Here is a 24,516-nt window from a genome sequence, read left to right as displayed (position 1 = left end):
TTATTGCTCTCTGCAGCTTCCTGAAAGGAAGGTGTAGGGAGCTGGGGGTCTGCCTCTTCTCACAGGTAACTAGTGATAGGACCAGAGGGAATGGCCCCAAGTTATGCCAGGGGAGGTTCAGGGTGGAAATGAGGAGACATTTCTGCTCAGAAAGAGCAGTCAGGCACTGGGACGGGTTGCCCAGGGAGGTGGTGGAGTCACCGTCCCTGGGGGTGTTCAAGGAAAGGTTGGGAGTGATGCTTAGGGACATGGTTTAGTGGGGGACAGTAGTGGCAGGGGGATGGTTGGACCAGATGATCTTGGAGGGCTTTTCCAACCTTTATGATTCTATGATCTGCACAACCATATTCCTTAGTGAATGTATTTAGTCCAGCTGTGAAACCAGTGTCCTGATCCATGTTTTTAATTCAAGAAACAAGAGAAGAAGGAGAAATAGCAAAAGAATATGACAGGAGGTGGGATCAATTCTCCAGTGCCAGCAAACAGGTGAAATTGAATTCATCTTCACATCCAGTGCTATTCCTTGTTATAGATGAGGCTTGTCTTTAGTATTTTTCTGTCAAAGTCCTGTACAAAAACAGAGATAGATTCTTGCCTTCACTGGTGCTGCTGTGAGCAGTGCACAATGCTTTTTCTTACAAGACAGCAGCTCAAAGGAATCAGCCGAGAAATCTGTGCACAATGTCTGAACAGCCAGTCATGGGGTGCGGGGGTGAGCAGAGAAGGAGTCCCTAACAGCACTGCCATGTCTGGGCTTTCACATGCTAGATGGACAAGCAACAGTTGATTAACATTTTCTTCTGCATTTTTTTTTGAACTTAAATATATACTTTTAGAGTAAAAATGTGCTTGAAAAGTTGATCTTAAAATATAATTTGGCAAGGAAAGCTGCGAGTGGGATTAAAAAAAAATCCAATATTAGATTTTTACCAAAATTTTCATTGCAACAAATATCACTTCTGGACCAGCTCATGAGAATCTGTTGGTCTAAGTACACTTCCATGTATTTGTGTGATTGTGAATATATCCCTCAGGAGGCAGAATGGGATTCTTATTTTGTTATGTCTCATACCTTACTAACGCAAAAGAGGTATTGCCTCTACATAAAACAAGCTCCCCCAAAAAAAGTTTGGGGCTCTTGAATCCCTAAGCCTCTCTCCCTACTCTGTTAGTTCAAGTACATATGGATTGTATATTTTCAAGTATATATAAGAAATCCCTACAATACTGGAGAGGTGTAAAATCCATTAGTGTAAATAAGGACCAGACCTTCTTGTGTTCTATATTAATTATCACTTTTACTTTTCTCATTAAAGGGGAGCTCCACTAAGGATCCATTAGACTGCATTTTTTAATCAAGGCTTAAATTATAGTGCATACTGCAATCAAAGCTATTGTGTGACAGCATGAACAGTAAAAGCTGTACCCAAAGCAGCAAAAACACTGAAATAAAAGCATATTGTTATGCTAGGCACAGTGTTATGAGATAAATTTACAAAATATTTGGGTAACAACCAGAGCTATAGGCACATGAACAAACTTTATAAGGTTGATTATTCAGCAAGTTACATAATGTATTTGTTTAATTTTCTAGAATTTTGATAGCTGCTTTTCTCCTAATATAAGGAATCAGATTCCTCATATGCATTATAGCGTCAGACATTTGTTTTAAATTTGTAGGCGTACACTCTCGTGCTATAAATTTCCATTCCCCATTGAAATGCACATGCACACATCTTCTTTTGAAATCTTGTCTTTCAAACAGCTTCTCTCTCCTCATGCAAAACCCCTGCCCACTCACAACCGGGTGCTGCAGCACTGCTCACTTCTCACATCTCATCAAGAACTTTAAAAGTATTTTTAGTCCTATTGATTGTAGCAAAGAAAACCATGACAGAAACCCTCAAAATGCTAACCTGCAGGTGACAAAGTAAAAGACTACCTCTTCTTTGTACTCGACATTCTTTATGTTTAAATCAATCCTAACTTCTCAGTTTTTCATTTTGTCCCCTACTCAGTTCCCATGGGGTTGACTTCTTTTCTAGGTGATCACACTGTCCTGCTGCTTCCTTCTTAAGCTTTCTCACCTCTGAAGCAGCCAGCCTCCTTTGGTCTCACCCTCAGCAGCTCTTTCTTAGATCCAATTCAGCTGGAAAATATTTCTGCTCTCCTCCACCTGTCCTGTGTTACAGCCCTGTTTTAGCATTGGGATGGCATGCTGTGGTAAGCTTGGCCTCAGAAAACAATTACAAAATAAAACCAACAAAAAAATCCAACAACAACAAAATGATCAAAAAAAATAGCATATAGAGTTAAACAACCAATGAATTACATTAATGAATAAATTTGACATTTCCTTAAAATCTATAAATTCAATAGTCTCTCAGTTCTATTCTTACAAGCAGAGAAACCATTCATTTGCTCCTTTGAAGCCAAAGCTGACTTCTGGAAGCTCGACACTGTGCCTTCTCTCACTATCACCAGTTGAACTCCAGACTAAACAGCACACTTGAATTTCTTCATTGGTAATCCTGAACTGATTATCCTTGTGCACATACCTCCAGGCTACTAACAGTCAATGCCCATCTGGTGAGGTGGCCTTGTGCCAGCTCAAAAGCTGGCCCTACAGCTTAGGTGTCGAGGCAACGTCGACAGGTAGCTAGCATAACTCCAACAGCTTCCATCTCCTCTACAGTGGAGAGTGATGAAGCATTTCCAGAACACGCCCAGCCATAGAACACACTATCAGGTTTTACAGTAGAAAAGGTGCTTTTGTTAAAATTGCAGGATCATTCTTGTTACCTGGAACTGTCCAGCTGTTCCTAGGGAGTCAATAATTCCCAGTACTGATGAGAAGCAAACAGCTCAGCTGCACTTGTCAACATGACCCAGAGGAAAGCTCCTGACTTTAGCTAGAGGTACACAGCTTTTATCTATGGAAGCCAGGCTGCAATCAACATCTATTTCTGTGGGAGGCTGATTAGAGCAGCCAATGGCCTGCAAATCTAATTATACAGTTAGGAATGAATGAATGGAGGAAGGACACTGAGTGACTAGGCAATAAACTTGCAAATAACATTCCTTGTAAAGTGAAATAAGAAAAAACAATCCCAACATAAGTGTACAAAGTCAGCTTCTGAGCTGACTGTTCCTGCTCAGAAAGGAACTGCAGGATAATAACACCTAATTGGATGAAAATATCAGCTCAGTGCTCAGCAGTGAACATAATTATTAAGAAAGTAACAAAGAGTAGATTATGGCACTAAATCAATGCAGCATCTGCATTTTCAGCAATGTATAGAGCTCTGCTCTTTTCTGAAAAGACATTGTAGAACTGAAAAAAGGGGAGAGAAGTTGGGCTCAAGTTGACCAAAGGCCTCGATAACAAGAACAGCTTAAGAGTGAGGTTCATCAGCCTAGAAAACAGATATAGCACCCACACACATACAATTTCCTCAGAGGCCTGTCAGTTCTTCGGTGCCATCAGTGGTAAGAAGAAAACATACCCAAAATAAAATAAATAAATAAATAAATAATAATAAAAAGGTGTAGTTGTTTAAACTTTTGCAAATTTGAGAATTGCAATAGCTTGATTATTAGAAGTAATATTTTAGATTGCAAGGCTCTTCGAAGACAGCGTGCTCTGAAAACTCTGTATTCGAGATCAGATCACAAGCAGTGTATTAAAAATATTTTTAAATTGAATATTCATACTATAAAGCTGAATGCGCAAATTAGGTTTCAAAGTTTCCTTCTGAAGTCACTAGAAAATCTAACCATGCATTTGTTTAAGCATCATGTTACTCTGCTATATCAATATCTTGTAATAATGCTTACAGTAAATGAGACGTTTGTTTTAGCATGCAACCGATGCTTTCAGAGCCTCAAGCTTTGAATACATATAAGTTCTTCAATAGGATATTTTATTTCTTTAATGCTTTCCTCATGTTTTGTTTTTTTTTGCTTTCAATGAACAGCTACAGCAAAGTCCAAACATGTATCTAGTAAGCACAGATGTTTGCTCAAAATAGGCACAGACTAGACAGTCATAAGACTGCCAAGCCCCTAAAGTCTTTTCCATCCCACTATGCCTGTCATTCACAGCAGCATTACAGTACCTCGCATGAAGGGCTGTGATTAATAGTTCCCTGATTCATCCCAGAGAAGGGTATGAGAGTGCAAGATGGGATCCCATCCATGTGCAGTGGCATGCTCAAGTGTTTTGTTTTGATGGGACGTGATGTTTCTCAGGCCATGTTTTGCTGTGCCTACATCTAAAACAGTCAGGCTTAACAAGAAAGAAGAAGGAATGGAAGTTCAGCTTCTGAAGTCAGCAGTACTAAAAGCTTTGTAAAGAAACAGCAAAAATTTCAGGTTATAAACAAAATCTTTGCTCAGGTTATATACTGATACAAACACAAAGCTTGCTTCAGATCTCTTTTTCACAGAATCACAATTTTCCTCATCACAATTTCCACCAATATCAATTGAAGATTTCTTTTTTTAATCCAAACTAAAAGACAACAACAAACAAATAAAACACACCCACAATCTAATTACAGCTGCATTGGAACAAAATAAAGCAAAAAAAGCTGTCAGCATTTCTTACCAGACAGAATACATGTGAAAAATATTCACCAATTAATTTATTGTGAACAAAATCTACTCATTGTATGCTCATTCTCACTTACTGGAAACTGTGAATGTATTTCAAATCTCAAACTTCAAAAGAAATTATTGCTTTTTTAGAACAGACTGTTTGAGACTTTACTGGAGTTCCCTTTCCTCATACTTTGTGATCAAATACAGGACTTAGGCAAGTATCACTGACATCAGACAGAGAAGTAGCAGGCTCTTGGCAAAGAGTTTTTTGAGACTGGTTAGTATGGAGGAAGTAGGTCAATTATTTCAATGACAATTTAATCGGATAAATAATTTACACTTCTATTTACTTTGGAAAAAAATATGACCATGTTTTTTAGCAATGCAACGTCCAACAAACCTAGTTTGGGCAATTTTTCAGTACTGAAATGCCTTCCCCAAATAACTACCTAAGCATGGCTAACAGGGCAGCCAGGGCAGATCTGTATATGTGTATTTTCTGTATTATGTTAACTTCATGAAAGTTATTGTTTAAAAAAAAAAAAAAAAAAAAAAAAAAAAAAAAAGGACTTAAAGGACTTAAATATTCCAGTAATCCAAAACCAAATCAAGTGGTCTTTTACATTTTTATTCTGCTCCAGCAGTACTCAGACTATGACGTATTTGTTCATTAATTCAGAACATATTTTTGTGCTATTCATGTAGTTTGGCTTAAGGAAACCTGTATCCTTAACTGACAGGAGTCAAAAGAGGAGAGTGAAATTGTTCTCTTAGTTTGTAGATGAACTGCCCAATTCTTCTTCATCAATGTCTAGACATGAAGCTTAACTGAAACTGGGAAATAAAAGTACAATTGAGTCTACACCTTAATTCTTTTGCTATCAGTACATTTTAACACATCATGAAAAGTGGAAGTACACAATATACCAATTCTGGTTTCCAGTGTTATACACAATAGTCCTACAATTATATGTGCAAACAGCATGTTTTTAAAATGTAGAGCACGTTAACAAATTACACAGCATATTTTCTTAATTTAGAACAAACAATAATTCTATATATAAGTGCTTAAATCTTGTAGGCAAAATAAGCATGCATATCTGCTTTGAATTTAATGGGGTTTCCTCTGCCTGTGGAGAAGTAGAATATGCACACTATTACTTGTCAGTGTAACAAAGGGGAGGAAACCTGAAGGAGCATGCATCTAGGGAAAATCACTTTTACAATTAGTCCCAGATCCTGTAGCTTTAAATCCTTTAGTTATACATAGCAAATACGTAGAAATAAAGTTTAATTGTATTAAGAATTTTTCTCTTCCTAGACCACAGGGCACATTTTTTTCAAAGCTCTCAGTTCTTGGGCTGAAATATCTATAAGGGAACCAAGTCTTCTTTTCCCCTCCAATTCACAATAGTGATATCCTTTAAAGTGTCACCATTAATGAATGGTCAAAATCACTTCAGGTCTGGATAGCAAACTATACCCATAAATCACCAGCCTCTCTTTTACTTTCCCATTCAGAGAGTGAAGCTAGCTTAGATTAATGTGCACAGCTAGCAACATGGCAATTCACCTCTCATCCTTCCATCAAGTATGGAAGAAACCTATTGGACCTCTTTACAGTCAGACAAGTCAACAAGTTGGCATCTAAATAATTCATGTGAGTGTCAATGACTGCATACACCAGAATGTGGAGCTTCATTAAACCTCCATAGAATTAATATGAAGTATGGATGGCACTTTATATTCACCTACCTTTGCCCATTTAATAAAGTGATACTGTGCTGATATCTCCAATCCTATCATGCTGCTGATTAGCCTTGTCCAAGCCTTTCAGGAAGTTTAATTACTTTTGTGTTTTAAAACCTAGTTCATGCTAGATTTTTCTCAGAAGCCATGGTATATATATACATATATATATATATGTATATATAATTTTATTTTTTTTTGGGTGTAGGACTATATCATTGGTCAGTACTACCACTGTTCATGTGTGTTAAAAACATTGATTTGGATTGATGAGGTTGTTTTGTTTTGTTTTTCCCCGACTCTCCAATGTTCATTTACTCTGAAATCCCTGATTTTACAGTAATACACATACCCATCATTCTTCTCTGCCACAGTGTGCTCTATTGAAACTGAGGTAGGGAAGAAACTACTACTGTGAACAGGAAGAGGCCTGGCTGGGACAAACCTCAATGCAGCTGATGTGGTTGTCACTAATGGTCAGACTTACCAAAAAGACCATGTAAATGTGCTGATGAACTTATCTAATGCAAGGACATTTGAAATTGTCAATTCCTGACATACAGTCCACTAGTTCCTGCCCATCTGGTCCAAGCAAGGAATACATATGTAAATAGACTCTTTTCTGCACAGCCAAGACTCTGGTTGTATGATACAGAAATTCAGGACAAATCATGTTCTGTCCTCACTATGGTCACTTAGAAGAGCAGCAGATATTGCTCTGTCAAGGCAAAAGGATCACTTTAACTAACAACTCAGACTCTGAGGTATGGGATTAAACCAAGAATTCATCAGGCAGAGGCAGATCAGCTCAATATCCAAAGCACATACTTCCTTGTGAAAGACTCTTTTTGCCTGAAGGGATTTTATCCTCTACATAAAATATCAAGCTTTTGAAGGAGACAATGCAATTCAGCATCTAAAATATACTCTGAAGACATCATCCAGCTCTTCTCATGCTTCATGAAACAAAGAGATGGAAGAAATGAAGCCACATTGATGGTTTTGTTCCATTTTTCCCAGAGAGTACATTGAGGCAACTTTCTCTATCACTCAGCAGTTCCAATCTCTCTTACATCTAACACGGGTTACTGTGTTCACCCTATTGCACTTGAATATCTCATTTGCCTACTTCTCTGAAGCATAACACCAAATTTAACACCATGGTGTGACATGATGAATGTCCCTGCTTTCCTGCATGGCTCAAGAGGATTTGTTCAACCAAGCATACAAGTACTGTGTATCCTCAACCCTCTTAGGCTGTATCCTCAGAAAAGCATTTAGTACCTTCAGGCTTCTAGAAGAACCTGAACATTTGGGTCAGAGACTATCTTAATGTATTTTGACAACATCAGATTCCTTAAAATTTCCTTTTACCACAATGACAATACATGGTTGGAAATTAATAAATTTGGAGCTGCAAATTTAATTTATGGGAGAGACCTTGCATGCCACCCATTTAAATCATCAGGAACCTTCACACTTATTTTCCTGGGATTAGGTGGGAGAAGTCAATTCACTGAAGAGTGAATTGACTTCTTCATCTAAGAAGGCTCCTTGACCTCTTTGAGACAGCCCAAAGACATCAGTGTAGTTTTTTTCTTCATAATTCCAATTAATCTTGGCCAAGATTTTAGATTGTGACTAGATTTAATTGAATTGTTTGAGTTAATACCTTCATTTTTTTAACTTTGAGACAAAGGTGTTTAAAGAAATTCATTGCAACTGTCAAACAGCATGCACAGTAATCTCAGAATACGTAACTGCAGCACCAGTTTGCCCTTCGTATTTTTTATTTGTATGTTTTTAATTTTTAAATGGAAAATAATTATGGTAAAGGCATCTCCTATTCTCAGAACAGATATACGAACTTAAAGAAATGTTTGGAAGAGTCTCATTTAAAATGACATATTTATTCAAGGTTTGTAGGTCTTGGGTAAGTGTACTTAAAGACAATGGAGATTAAAAAAAAAAAAAAAAGAGACAATTCAGAACTGTGACTTATAGTCCTCAACCCAAGCTCTTTGTTGGATCTCCCTTATCAGCAACTAGCTCTGGCTGCACACAATACAGGTCTTAAAATTCTTTTTGTGTTTGCAGTGTAAGTGACCATGGAATCTACTTCTTGCTACCTCAGAGAAACTAAAAAACAATATGGGCTGTACAGTGATGTTAAATGAATCCCAGAGACCATTAGTAAAATTTAAAGCAACCTCTAAATGTGGTTTGGCAAATTGCAATCTTGGTATTACAGTTGTATCTGTACCTCTTTGTGAAATCTTACCGAAATCAAGAGACACAATTTGGAAGGGTACTTTCAGGCCACATACATGGCCTTTATTTGAATGAAACCAAATAAGCCAAAGGATACTGCTAACGGTTGAGGTATGAAAGATTGCAGAGAATCTATATATAAAGACAGAAGCTGACGTGTACATGAACAAGTAAAAGGGAACCCCACTTTTGCAAAGCAGAGTCAGGAGAGAAGTGAATGACAATACCTGTCCTGCATCAGTACTGAAATGTTTGTGCAGAATCCTGATATTTTTGACTTAAAAGTTCTGATCCATCAAAGAACTGAAAAGAACTGTGCAATCACCAACCATATGAAATGTAAATAAGCAAGTGCCAGATTCTGCACCTGGGACAGGACAATCCTGGATACACACACAGAGGGGGACAAGATGCTGGACAGCAGCCCTCCAGAAAAGGACCTGGGTGTTTGGTTGACAGCAAGATGAATATGTCATTTTCCTGACACCACAATTGCCCAGTATTTCCGGCATGTTGTATGAATATGTCAATGTTTGGCTAGCCAAGTCACTTTTTCACCTTAGACTAGGACAGAGTATCAAGCTTGCCATTCTGAGCAACTGGGACAAGAAGGACAAGGTACTCAGTGCTTTCTTAGTCATTCAGAGCACCTTACTTTCAGAACCAGGCAGATGAATGATCTAAAAGATGTATTTTTTTGAAGTTTGCTACCTGCCCTCTCAAACTGGGAATCAGCACTATCTTGTATGTCACTTCCCTTAACAGGCCACAGCTTTTCAGTGAGTGAAATCATTGTACCAACAATGTGAGTGCAAGTCCAATGGAATGGGGGGATAAAAAATTAAAGGGGGGAAAAAGAAGCCTTTTGGCATCTCTAACGCCTAGCTGCTTTACAACCTTGGGTGAACAAACTAGACAGGAGAGAATAGCAGTAACAAAACAAAACAAAAAAAAAGGCAAATATAAGAATTCACAGCAGTGGAAAATATTGCCCAAGTAGTTCTCTATTACTTATAGGTTCTGTGCAAAGTATTACAAGTATTATACCAACTTTATTCCTATCCCATAAAGTATCTTTGTATCCTCAGCACAATGGACACAACCAACATACAGAGCCAGGATGCAAAGAAGTATATGGAGGTATTTTCAGTAAAAGGTCTTAAAAGATGAAACTTCTTGTGAGAATGAAGTATAAGAAAACAGGGAAATCAGTCTAAGCAGATCATAAAACCAAAACTGAGTTACTCTACTTACTGATGAAAGAAGTGAATCAACAGACCCCTTCAGAGTGAGATGTTTTTGCACACAAACACATAGACACTTCTGCAGCAATCAACAGTGGATTGAAAAATTGAATTTGAACCTTGTCTTCTTTCCCTTTGCAATGCATAAGCTTTGTAGTGGGCAGCACACAAGCGCCTACCTAAAGCAGAACATAATCAGATTTACTTAGCTGTGTTCTTTGTTAACTGACTTACTACTAATGAAGAAGCTCACAAACCTTTCTGTTGTGAACATGGACTATCATCAAGGTCTTTTGATGACAGCTGGATTTATTGGTGTCAACTAGACTTGAACCAAATTGATTGCTCTCTGAACAATTTAGCAGTAGATATAATTTAGTATGTAAGTGATAAAATGAATAAACATTACTCAAGAAAAAGGTGAGGTCATTCTCCAAAGGACAGTCTTTGTAATGACTTGCACATCTAATATAAAAATGTAATATTTTACACCATGATAGGAGTTAGATTCTGATTTCATCTGTGTTTTAATATATTGTATCCTTAATTTGCCTTGACATATATATGTTATTTTTCAAGTTTACTTTAGGAATGTGGAGTTGAGACAGTCCTAGAATAAATGTCTGTATATCTCACACAATTCACAGCAGGTCATCTGTAAGCAAAACCATACTCCTTGTTCTGGAACAGTTCAGAGTTACACAGCAACTCAGGCTCAGGAAAGCTCCAGTTTTAACATTGCCTTCAGTCCTTAATATGACACATGCCACGTGACAGCCACCAAGAAACTCAGATGTGAGTAAAGAATCGAAATTACATTGCAATCCCATCCAAAGCCTAAGCTCCAACTTGAGACTGACATTTGCTGTAGTTGATAGGTAATCATCATCATTATCATCCTGTAAGGAACTGCCATAAGGGGAAGAAACACAGTCAGTAATTATGCAAGGCTCAGGCAAGTTCATTCTTCATATTTTTTTAATTTTACTACATATTTAACCATTGAGCAAAGGTCTCTGGTATCCTTGCCTTCAGTTGTTATGTGAAGGCTTTAATCTTTGAAAAAGGAGGATCCTTTATAATCTTATTCCTGGAGAAAAGAAAAACAAAACCAACCAAACAAAAAAACTACAAAGCAAGGAAATAAATATTGAACAATGAACTATTGAACAATTCAGACACAGTCTGAATGTTGAAGAGTTCAGAGAATGCTGTGAAGCACTCTTTGTTAACTTTGGAGGCAGTATTTAGGTAGAGTAGGAATTGCAAATTTCTGATAATATTGATGGTCATGTGTAGCTTCTTCTGTAATTCATTAAATATCTATTATTTTTCTGAGATTTTTTTTCCATGTTCTTCCCTCACCTTGAGAGGTGCAACATACTTAAAAATTAAAAATGCTACTTCAAAAGATTGTTCATTCTTTATGAAAAGAACCCTCTTTAGAGCGAGAATGGAAAAACTTAAACCTGTTTCTAAATTCTGATTTTAACACACATGCAAATTCCAGGACAAGCTCATGCATGAGGTCATTACTCATACTGCACACATACAGCAATACACAGAATGATGCCATAATGCTTATTACTTAGCACACAATACAATACAACTTATTCAATACACAGCCTGAGTTCCTAGCATGTCTCCAGCACCTGCAATGAAGGTTCCTTTTGAACCAGGGATGTAGAAGCAAGCGAATCCCAACATACTCACTCTGATACATGATTGGAAAAAGGAAAGGTTACTGATTAAATAAAAAAGAGGCTCAAATAACAAAAGCTAAATTGAAATTTTGATTTCTCTACATTTTCACTGCAACTAGTGAGTGTACTTTCAGCCCATTAGCGTGCAATACTGCCTTCTAGCTCTATAGTTGGAGGTACCTCAAGTCATATCACAGACTCAAAAATGGATACACAGATCTGCCTTCAGAGACAATGACGTACGCATCTGAAATAACCCTTTGAGTGAAGAATGTTGGATGGAAATAAAATAGCAATGATCATGGATGTCAGAGTAGTTTGTTCTAATTGTCTTCCTACAACAAGAATAATTTTATGTCTAGTCAGTCACTTGAAGTTCTGCCCATTAATACTCCGTTAATACATTATTTTAAATTTTAAGTAGAACACCATAGAAGCTTCTTCAGAAACATCTGAGATGACGTGCCACATCTTACTTACAATTTTACTGCCTATGCAGTAAAGCTTTAGCTCCTAATTTAACCCCTCCTAAAGGCATTGTTCTGACCTAATTAAAATAATCCCATTCAAATCTGTTAGATCAAACTTCCAAAGTCTTTCTGAGTTTCTGAAGAGATGAATTACAGGATGAAAGGAGACAACATGAAGAAATCCATATTGTCTGTGTCCATTTGGGAAGCCACAGGAGGGCCTTAAAGTAGGCTGTAGCGAGGTGAGGGTTGGTCTATTCTCCCAGGTGCCTGGTGACAGGACGAGGAGGAATGGGCTAAAGTTGCACCAGGAGAGGTTTAGGTTGAATATTCAGAAAAACTTCTTTACTGAAAAGGTTGTTAGGCATTGGGATGGGCTGCCCAGGGAAGTGGTGGAGTCACCATCCCTGGAAGTCTTTAAAAGACGTTTAGATGTAGAGCTTAGGGATATGGTTTAGTGGAGAACTGGTTAGTGTTAGGTCAAAGGTTGGACTAGATGATCTTGAGGTTTCTTACAACCTAGATGATTCTGTGATTCTGTGACCCAAATGGGACTCCACCATGTTGTCTTCTCTTTCTGACTGCTGCTGCAGAGATAAGGCCTAACAAAACAGACAGTACAGGACAGTTTTACAGAAGACTGTAACCAACATCATAAACCCACATGGAGGCCAAGGCAGAGTCAGTCCTGACACAGAGTACCAAACTTGTGGCCTTCTGAACACACTCCTCACCTAGTGAGCAAGCCACCCTGTTATTCACTTTGGCTACATTGTGGAGTCCCAGGTAGAGCTTTTTGTCACCAGCTAACCCAAGCAATAAGCACATGCAACAGAAGAAAGTGCAGCTGGGCTGGTTTTACACATTCTAAATCCTTGACTATCCCCCAAAATATTTGGAATTGAAAATATGAGAACACATTTAGAGCACACATAGAGCAGCCTGTACTGGCCAGAAGGATTTGCAACATTAGCATAGGACCCATCCCAAGAATTTACACAGTAATTCTATTTTGTGATACATGACATTCACATGTTTGAAATGTGCTGGACACTGCAGCACATCTGGCTCCAAGAAAGAGATGAATTTAACCATTTATTTTGGTTTGGTTTATTTTTGGGTTAAGTATGAACACTGAAATGAGCCACTGTTGGATGGTATCAGCAGGAAGTTAATCAGATCATGCACAACTGTTACTTGCCAAGTTTCAGAAGCACACAGTGAAGTCAAGTGAAACAGGAGCTAACACTCCCTTTGCTGCAGAACCTTTGGTGAGACCATTTCACCACAAAAATATAGGGAAGATGTGAAAGGGAATTTGCATTACATTGCATATTACTAGCAGAGTGTAGTTATACCGTGCTTAAGTGCTTGCAGACATAATTTCATACACTCTAACAAGATATGACAAAGATCATTATTTCCAGATTTAGAGTAAAGGATTGCAGCCCCAGTATCTGTAGGCAGCAATTACCTTTTCATAAGATCACTGCATCAGTTTTCAACTCCAGTTGTTTTGTTAAACACAACAAAGGAATGACACTAGCACTAGAAGAATTCCAAGTAATGCTGCTAATTAAATGCAAACAGACGTTATATTCCTACTAATCCCTCTCAAAATTTCATATGGCACAGTAAAGAGCACTTCCTGGTTTAAGCTATTTAAAAGAATACTGCCTGCACACTTCAACCTATATAATAGTTAACCAACATAGAATCATAGAATCATAGAATATCCTGAGTTGGAAGGGACCCTTAAGGATCATCAAGTCCAACTCTTGACACCACACAGGTCTACCCAAAAGTTCAGACCATGTGACTAAGCGCACAGTCCAATCTCTTCTTAAATTCAGTCAGGCTCGGTGCAGTGACCACTTCCCTGGGGAGCCTGTTCCAGTGTGCAACCACTCTCTCTGTGAAGAACTTCCTCCTGATGTCAAGCCTAAACTTCCCCTGCTTCAGCTTAACCCCGTTCCCGCGGGTCCTGTCGCTAGTGTTAATGGAGAAAAGGTCTCCTGCCTCTCGACACCCCCTTACGAGGAAGTTGTAGACTGTGATGAGGTCTCCCCTCAGCCTCCTCTTCTCCAGGCTGAACAGGCCCAGTGCCCTCAGCCGTTCCTCGTACGTCTTCCCCTCCAGGCCTTTCACCATCTTCGTAGCCCTCCTCTGGACACTCTCCAACAGTTTCATGTCCTTTTTATACTGTGGTGCCCAGAACTGCACACAGTACTCGAGGTGAGGCCGCACCAGCGCAGAGTAGAGCGGGACAATCACCTCCCTCGACCTACTAGCGATGCCGTGCTTGATGCACCCCAGGATACGGTTGGCCCTCCTGGCTGCCAGGGCACACTGCTGGCTCATATTGAACTTGCTGTCTACCACGACCCCCAGATCCCTCTCTAGTTGGAGTTATAAGCAGGACATGGTACTTATAGAACATGGAGTGCAGGAAAACTTCAAAGTTTTCACGTAGAGAAAGAAAAAAGCTAGTAAACAGTACAAGCACTAAGATTTGGCTGAAAATATTAGCAAACCTAAGTAATAGCATATCAAGTGTGCATTTGCAGGACCAGCAGACTGATGTATCAAAAATCAGAATGTGAGGGACATATTCTGTAAGAACATTTTTCAGCAAAAGTACTGGATGTTGTACTTATTCTGACAGTTCAATAACATGAAATTATGTTATGATAAAAGCATAGGCTCCAGTCCTGGAAACATTTACGCATGTGTTTTATTTCTTACTTTTTTCATTTATTTCAATGGCTTGAAAGCTGTGCAGAGGAAAAAGATCTGGGGGTGCTGATTGATACTTGCCTGAACACGAGCCAGCAGTGTGCCCAGGTGGCCAAGAAGGCCAGCGGCATCCTGGCTTGTGTCAGGAATGGTGCAGCCAGCAGGAGCAGGGAGGTGATCGTCCCCCTGTGCTCTGCTCTGGTGAGGCCGCACCTCGAGCACTGTGTTCAGCTTTGGGCCCCTCACTACCAGAAGGACATCGAGGCCCTGGAGCGTGTCCAGAGCAGGGCTACGAAGCTGGTGAAGGGCCTGGAGCACAAGGCCTGTGAGGAGCAGCTGAGGGAGCTGGGGGTGTTTGATCTGGAGAAGAGGAGGCTCAGGGGAGACCTCATTGCTCTCTGCAGCTACCTGAATCAGATGAACACATTTCACAAAAGGAAGGTATGGGGAGCTGGGGGTCAGCCTCTTCTCACAGGTAACCAGTGATAGGACTAGAGGGAATGGCCTCAAGTTGCACCAGAGGAGGTTCAGGTTGGAAATGAGGAGACATTTCTTCTCAGAAAGAGCAGGCACTGGGACAGCTTGCCCAGGGAGGTGGTGGAGTCACCATCCCTGGGGGTTTTTAAGGAAAGTTTGGACGTGGTGCTTAGGGACACGGCTTAGTGGGTGATATTGGTAGTAGGGTGATGGTTGGACCAGATGATCTTGAAGGTCTTTTCCAATCTTAATGACTCTACAATTAATTTATTGTGGTCCCAATGATATCTGAGGTCAATTGCATTTACAGGTGATCCTTTCCAGGATCAAGGATTTTCTTTGTTAACCCTCTACTGATATTGAAAATATACATAAAGTTTATCTTACCCTGCTTACTGCATTACTGAGTTAGATGTGTATTTGTTATACAATTACAAAAAACTTCAACAAAAAAACAAATCAGTTACAAACAAGCTAAGAAAATGCTCACATTTTTACTTCAGCGCATGTTTAATATTTGATACTATATGTGCAATAAATGACTTTTATTGCATGCAGTAATTAATTTCTATTCACAGATATTTGTGTGTGAAATTAAATATTTCATACATTCATTAATTTTATAATTTTAGAAGCTAGTCACTCTGAGGTGCACTAATCAACTTTTCCATTTTATGTGAAAGCTAATTCTTTAATGGGCAGTAATAATTTTCTCTGCATAATAAGTCACAAAGCGTGTTCTGAATCCTGATCTCTTTAAATATAGACCCATCTTTATCAACTTCAGCAATATTGTCATGCCTTTTTATTCACTGAAATTGATTAATCCCTTCGGCATCCTCCCCCTACTTCAATCTTTACCTAGATTAATCAGACCCTAAAATGGTTTTGCCCTAATAAGTTTCTTGTTTTCATTATACATTCATCCAAAGCACACCTGTTCATCCATATTGAAGACGAGTGTTTTTAAACACTAGCAGTACATATCCTTCTATTAGGACAAGAACTGTGTCGTTACCTGTACAGTGAAAAACCTAGCCAGGAGGTCTTTAGAGAATGGGCACTTACTCCCTATTCCCTTGTGACCTTCAGTGAGCTATCTTTGCTGTGACTCATTTCCTCTCAGTTTATCCACCTACAAATTCATGTAGATCAAACAGATAGCCTGCTTGTTTCAGGCTTCCAGATATAAGACATTGAATAGAATAACATATCTTTCCTTTGAAGCTCTATTTTGTTGCCCAAAATTTCTGGGATGGAATGTTTTCAAATTAGTTATTTTCTGTCCCATAATACAAAGAGGACCATTATACTACAAAAAATACCTACCTGTGGTGGGTTGATTTTGGCTGGGCCACCAAGCTGCTTACTCATTCCCCCTCCTCAACAGGACAGAGGTAGAAAATGAGATGAAAAAGCCTCATGGGTTGAGATGACAGAAAGATCACTTGCCAAGCATCATGGCCAGAGTCAGCTTGGGCAAAATTAATTTAATTTTTGTCAATTGATAATGGAGTAGGGCACTGAGAACTAAAAGCACACTATAAAACATCTTTCTCCACACCTCTTTTTCCTCCAGGCCACATCCACCTGCTCCACCAGGGGCTCCTCCACCCACTGGGGGGCTGCAGCGTGGAGATCTGCTCCATGGGGGACCCATGGGCTGCAGGGGGACAGCCTGCTCCACCAGGGGCCTCTCCCTGCACAGCCCGCAGGGGAACTGCTGCTGCCTGCCTGCAGCACCTCCTGCCCTCCTACTGCACTCACCTTGGGAGCTGCAGGGCTGCTGCTCACCCCTCGCTCTCCCAGCTGCTGTTCCCCAGCAGTTTGTTCGTTGTTCTTTTTTTGCAGCAGTTTCCTTATCTAACAGGGAGCAGCTTCTGGATTCTTCTTACAGAAGCCATCTCTATAGCCCCCTGCTACCCAAACCTTGTCACATAAACCCACTACAGAGCCTAAAAAAAAATCCAGAATATATATCCTCTGGAAAGAAAACGAGTAACATACTCAATGCCATAGAGATCTGGCATATCTGTTCTTAGCCAGCCTTCTTCTCTACCAGTAAAAATCCCAGTGAGCTAGGAAACGGGAAACACCTTCAGATGAAGTGAGGAGGGGGAGGATGAAAATGTTGGTTTTTTTCACCCCACCCCTGGACACTTACTGCAACTTTGGCCACAAAAGCCTTTGGTCCCCTGTTGAGGAATGGCTAAGGAAAGGTTAGCACATTAATCAGATATTTGATTCATGACATCTCTTCTCTATGGTTGTAGGATTTTCAATGCATAGCTATTTGCCTAAATAGAGGCAGGTCGAGTTTCACAAAGTTTAGGTACTAAGCAAAACTTATAATTCCTGGTCTGTTTCAACACTTCTCATGTAAATCACAATACAGACTGGCAAGTATATCAGCCACAAGAAGAGGATACTTACCATAATTGCATTGCTATGCCTAAAGGACTGCAACAGGCAAAAATATCTAAATTAGTTATGTCACAATGTCTCCAGCCATTGACATGTCTAAATTAATTGTTCAGTGTCCTGCCTGAATGGTGTCACTTATCCATATAAACAAAATAATTTAAATGGCTAGTGTCAAAGTTATGCACTAAATGAATTAGTTGCTGAGTTTACCGGCGTCAGACTGCTAATAAATAGGTTCTCTGGACAACATTTATAAATTAAACATGCCTAACAGTGTCAGTGATGAAGTTTGAGAACTGCTTTTTTATTGAAGGCTTGAGGAGAAAAGCATAATAACAAGTCAGAAATAGCATAAGAAAAAAGCCTAGGAAGCTTTTTTCTTGAGATTATAGATGAAGATGGTCCACCCACCCCTATTAACAGCTTGCTGCCAGAAAGGCCTCAACTGCTGAGATGAACATCTTCCCTTTGGGATATCCTATGCCACATTTTCTAGAGACCTCAGCTCTGCCTTACACTTCATCTCACCTGACACTGCTGGTAAGTGCAGCAGACCACTACTCTGTTCTTATGATGTGACATAGACAAAAGCAGCACAGGAATAAAAGAATAGGAAAGAAGGCAGATCTGCTATTCCTGCAGGCTGCACAATCCCAGTTTGTTACCTGGCACACCCCAGCTATTCAAAGAAGAATGAATTTTTAAGCTCCTATTTCTACAGCTCTGGAGATTCTTCCCTTCTTCCCAACAGCACTGCTTTAGCTTCTTGTTAATATAAACAGGCACTCTTAAATATTGCAGTGATCAACAGCAGGACACAGGGAAAGCTGGAAGGCATCTGTCAATCCTAGCTAAACACTTGATCTCATTCAGCAATAAATCAGCATAGGATCTCAGGAATTTGATTACCAGTGGGCAGGCACATACAGCATTGCAGACCATGTACTGTCCCCACAGGTCCACGCCTTTCAGGAAAGGAAAAACTACTCCAGGGTGAAAAGGCCTGGTTTCTTGACTCACTGGACAGACACTGAGACATAAGTGGGCTGTGTTGCTCCAGTCCTTTCTCTTGAAATTACCTCTAAGACACTTCAGTACAGTCACATGTAACATCTTAACACCTCACCTGTCATCTACATGAAGGTGCTTCCCTTACTAAGACAGAAACAGGCTCTGAATGAGAAGTACAATGTTAAGACTGTGTATCAAAAAGGTGGATGAACAGCTCCCGTTGATTCATCTGAACCTACAGCAAAATCATTCAGTGAAGTTCTGCTAAACAGTAATAAATTAAAGCACATTCTTCCTTCCTAATATACGTATTTGTGTTTTGAGTATGGAGCACTGAGAGGCAATCAGGATGACATTTAGATAACTTTGATCTATCCTTAAAATTATTCAGTGCTTACTACGGGAGTATTACATCTTATATCCACATGAATGATACCGAAAGAATTTACTATGATTAATGTTTGTACAATCAATACTAAATGAAGTGCAAGTAATTTGGTACTCGTTGTAAAGCATTGCCAAATTAGCCCTCAGTAACATTTTGATCATATATATACCATTACATTCTGCTCCCTCCATATAAATAGAGTGAAAAAAGTGGCAAGTATGAACAAATATGGTAGATAAGCCAAACAGAAGCATTGTGTTCTTCTTTGTTTCTTTTTATGTATTTGGTGCTTGAAAAATCCATTCTTTCAGCTATTTTCTTTACATTTCATGTTAACCAGTCCAAAATGAGCACTGGCTGGTAAACCATGCCCGCTGTACTGCCTACACATTTTTAAGCTGACACCTTTTATTCAGCCTTTATACTTATTCACTCACTGATCTTCCAGCTGGACAAAAATTTACAGGTGGACACAACCATGACTTGCTCCTAGGATATGCTGTTGGACTCTAACTCCACAGAGGCACCTGAGTAACTATCAGGCAAATAATTCTGCTGCCGACAGCCTGGGGCTAATTCCACATGAGCATCATAAGGCAAAAAAGTCATTAGTTTCTTGGCCTCTAGAAAACTGACAGTGTTTTCCCCCAACCTCTTCTGTCCAAGGAAAGAAATATCTGGATACAAATTTACCCAGATATTATGGGAAACTGGTGGGAGTCAGACATTTATCACCCCTAAGCTGCTGATCCATTCACAACAGGATCAATCATGCTGCTAGCATGACTAGCAGTGGGTGGGGGAGAATGGGGAGTATGTGAAATCTGTAGTGTCAGAAATATGGCTTTGGAATGAAAGCAAAAAAAAATCTCAGATACATCTTTCACTTAATTTAGGAGCCTTTTAGGGATGGAGAAATGCACACAGCAAAATGCTTCAAAGCTAAAACCAAGACAGACAAATGGCTAAAGGAAAGAGAGGCAAGAAAGCTAACACAGCTGAAAGAGACATATAGCTTATGAGACTTGGCCCTAATTTTTAGGAATGAGAGATGGCGATGAGGCTCTGGTATTTAAAGCTAGATTATTTTCCACAAGCAACACGCATCTAGCAGCTCCCATTGAAACCAGTGAGATACAGTGACTGCTCAACCTCCATTTTGAGACATCCTTCTACACTGAAATGGGAAGTTCATGGAAAAGTTTTACTCATTGCTTTCTGGTAGGCCAATCACCAGTTTGGAGGACAAGGTCTAATATTACAGCCACCATGTGACTATTGAGAGCAACCATGTGAGAGGTAAATACCCTTTCTGGAACAGACCAGAAAAAAATCTTGATATTACTCAGGGCTTTGCCAAGATGACAAGCAGTTAAGCATGAGGAGGAAATGAGTGAAATAAAGTGGGATTTTGGGGGGGGGAAAAAAATAAAATAGTCAGTTTTGCTGCCAAACTCTCAAGAGCCAAAGTAGAAAATCCAGAAAGAGAGAAGACTGAGGAACTCAAGCATGTTGTAATATACACATATTTTAGAGTTTCAGGCAGACAGAAAAGGTCATAGTCTTGAGATATTTCCATGATATTATTATGAGATTTTAACCATCTGAATGCGCTTCCAAAATGTCAGTGGCACAGACTGCATTATATATACCAAAGACAACACTTCACCTGACAGCATTGCTGTCAGAAAAGCAATTCAAGCAAGGAACTAGCTATGAACCATACAGACGGAAATTATATTGAAAATACATATTTATTATGTTCTTCGTGGTTCTTATAAAAATATGATAGTGCAGGCCTGGGCATGTGACTAGTCACCTCGTGGCTTAAGCGTATGGTTTTCCCAAGTTTTTAACCAGTTCAAAAGCACAAGTCTCAGGGGTCTTCACTCAACTACCTGATATCACAAAGCTCCCTGCTGAGAAGTTTTGTGGTTTTGTGCACCTTGCTCTTAATGCTCTGCTACTGAATACTGCCAGGCAGAGGATCAGAACAGCGCTGACACTTTCTGTGCTCCCAGGGATCAAATGTGTAAGTGGAATGAAGGTCTTTACGGTTAGTGGAGCAAACCTATACATCATCTGGAGCTCTACAGCAAGAAGCATCAGTCAGGTTCCAGCTGTTCTATTACGATAAGATTTCACAGAGGATCTAAAACCAACACAACAAAGTTCTGAAAACCAAACTGCCAGATTTTCCAGTATTGCTTTAGTGCTATCCCGGTGCAGCTCAGGACCCTTTCTGAACTTTGAGTGTTAAAAAACGAATCCATGTGCCAAAGCAAAACTCTTCCAAGTGAGCAAGGATTCATTTTAAACAGGTGCACATCTATGAACAGGCACATGAACAGGCTCCGATAAAAGAAATTAAAAGTGAGGAGAATCCCAGATACTTGGCATAACATCTGCCACAGCATTTCCACTTTGAAAGTTAGCCCTACCCAGATTTGAATTGTTAGCAGTGTTTAACAAGACCTAGACCTGCCATAGACCAGAAAATGTTGTACAGCCACCTTTGTTACCACTCTCAGGGCAATGCAGAAGCACACACAAATATGAATTAACTCACTGGTATCAAGCATATCTGTCTTCAGTACACATCATTGCTTCACCTCTGAGAGCCTTGTTTCCTGACATCCTCAGGTATTTGACCAGCACACGTATTCAGCTGAGTAAAAGAAAGAGAATCCAGCTCGCTAGGAACAGATTTAGGGCTTCAGAATTTTGCTTTCCAGTGTGACTAAGAGAGAAGCCCCTCATCAGGCTGAATAGCTTCCTCAATCATTTTAACTCTAATGATTACCTAGCCCTTCAGTGCAGGTATGTTCTGCACTTTACAAAGTTGTCAATAAAATGGTAATGATTTCAGAGCCTATATTAACTCTTTCTGTAAACAAAACCATTTATTCCAAAAAACAACTTTGCAGCTGCCAAAGTATATAAAAAAAAATGAAACCAATCAGTCTTTTTACCTACTTATTAAAATTATCTTTGACATTAATTAATTGACATAATATATTATTCAGATGCTTGCATACAGAATTAAGTAGTACGTAAAGTGAAGGTCATTTATTTAAAAGGAAGTAATATATATAATAAAGTGCTGTCTTTCTAGAATAGCTACAAATTTGCAAATATATTGAACCTTAGTTAGCCCTGTTCTTGGTGGGAAGCCAGCTTTCATCCTGTTTAATCACGCATTTGTTGAAGAGCTGGCTAGTAAAAGAAAATCCTAGCTCTGACACATGAGAAACAGTAGTTTAACTTCAGAAAATGACTCATGTCTAAATCGTTTCAAGAGTCATATGCCACACAATCACTTTTCTTTCCATCAGATCAGAGAAGACTCATCGACAGCATCAAGGAGGGAGGACTCTGACAGTAAATGGAACACAGGGCTGGACCAGTCTTCAAAGTCATCCAAACATCAGTAAGTAGGAGACATCAAGTCATAATCCTCTTGAAAGGCTGACAAAAATCCATCTTAATATTTCCAGGGTTTCTTGCTCTCCATCTCTCACACTAGAAGGATGCCCCAGAACCTCTTTATATTTGTGCCAGAGTCTGGGCTCAATTTCTTGATTTCTCTGTTTCTAAGTTGATAGTAAAATACAATCGTCATAGGCCAGCCCCACATCCAGGTTTCATGGTATAGAGTGTAACTTTTTTCCCACACCCTCATCAAATGAACCAGGTAGTAAGCCAAACAAGTTTCATCAGCAAGGTGGGAGTCTGGCCCTAATTTACATGATTTAACAGATATAGATTTATTCTCCTAGCTATGTCATTATCCTCATTTCCTTCAGCAAAATAAGAAACTGTATTTACCTCCCTGCTTTCCTTTCACTGCCCCTTCAACTTGCATCTTCATTGTCTTCAGGCTACTACAGTTGTGGCTCAGAATCCTAATGAGTGACAGGAAGACCTGTCCCTGGGCAAGTAGATTTAAGTAATTAGAGTGGTTGCTCTACATCTTGCTTTTACTTGCCAAGTATTCAGCATGTCATATTATATGAAGGCATCTTCTAGTTATTGGGAGCTATGAAGTATTAAATTAATGACCTAGCTCTAAGTATTTCTTTCATTGAGTTATCATTCAAGAAATTAAATTATCAGTGCATTTAGGTGAGGTGGAGGGAGATCAAATAAATTGTTAGTTTGTTTTTTTTCTAAAAAGAAATTCTTGGTGTTATTTAGGATTGAGAAAGGCTAGAACATGGTAATTACTTTGATTACTGGTTACAAATTTTTAATTATGCAAGTTTATTATAAATACTTTAAAGCCTTAACCTACCTCACCCTCCTAAGAGGTGAATCCTGAACTCCAGTCTGTTTTCCTCAAGATATTTCCTATTTTTGTAGGAAGCAATTTGTTTAGAAAACAAACCAACTAACCAGCCTAGGACAAGAGCCACTGTTTCATCCCTCCCTCATGAGAGGCATATTACCCTCTGGTTAGGGACAGACCAGAGAAGGGGTGGAGGATTTATATTGCATCATTTCACCATCTCAGCTTTAGTTAGCAGCTTTAACATGGTCAGACTTGTCAAGATAAAGAAAGTTTTGAATCTCCACAGAGACCAATTCTCAGTCACCTAGAAAATCAAAGAATTAGACACCCATGAAATCAAATACATAGATGGAGCTTTAAAGATTGCCATTTTGGAAGCCATTGTATCCACTGTACTTTATCTTATTTGGGGGAAAAATCTGACTTCTAATATCATTGAGATTCCCCTGCTCTGATAAAGATGAGTAGCCACTCCCTACCTCACAGCACAAATAAGAACCACCACATTTAAACTTAATATACTGAGACAATTAATGAGAGCCCTCATGAGCTGAAGGACCACGTAAGTGCCACAAATCCAGAGAACAGAATAGGCCATGTCTTGTTTAGGAAGGTCATATGCCACTGTTGTGATGCTGTGCAGTAAACCTCCAACCTAAAAAACCACAAGTAGTAACCCCAGGTGTTAGTAAGCACATCTGAACCTCCAGGCCCAAACCCCTACCAATAAACAAAAAAGAAAGATACACAAGAATTGCTATAAAGTGACTTAACAGTAGAGCCTTGGTCTGTTCTGCGAGGAAGAGAGATTAGTTTGGTGTCATCCACTTGAAGCTACTAATATCTGTATATAGTAAGCTTAACACAGACTATCATCAGCTTTGAACACTCCTTTTAGGAAAATGTCCGAAGTAAGCATTTCAAACCATGATGAGCCTGTGTGTTTTTTGTTGTTTGGTTGCTATTTTAAGTCCAATTTGGTACTTAAATAAATGCAGATCAGGAGCTTGTATAAAATGTCATGAAAACTTCTGATATAGTTTCCCAGCAGCTTCTTAGAGCTTTCTGCTAAGAAGCTTGGGCTGAGAAAATCCATACCGGAGAACTCCCATTGATTCCAATTCCTACTGAGGCCTGAGCGTTGTCCCTT

This window comes from Anas platyrhynchos, chromosome 4 (genome assembly GCF_047663525.1).
Source record: "Anas platyrhynchos isolate ZD024472 breed Pekin duck chromosome 4, IASCAAS_PekinDuck_T2T, whole genome shotgun sequence".
In the NCBI taxonomy this organism is placed as follows: Eukaryota; Metazoa; Chordata; class Aves; order Anseriformes; family Anatidae; genus Anas; species Anas platyrhynchos.
The sequence above is the reverse complement of the archived record's forward strand: the minus strand, read 5'-3'. Positions refer to the sequence as shown.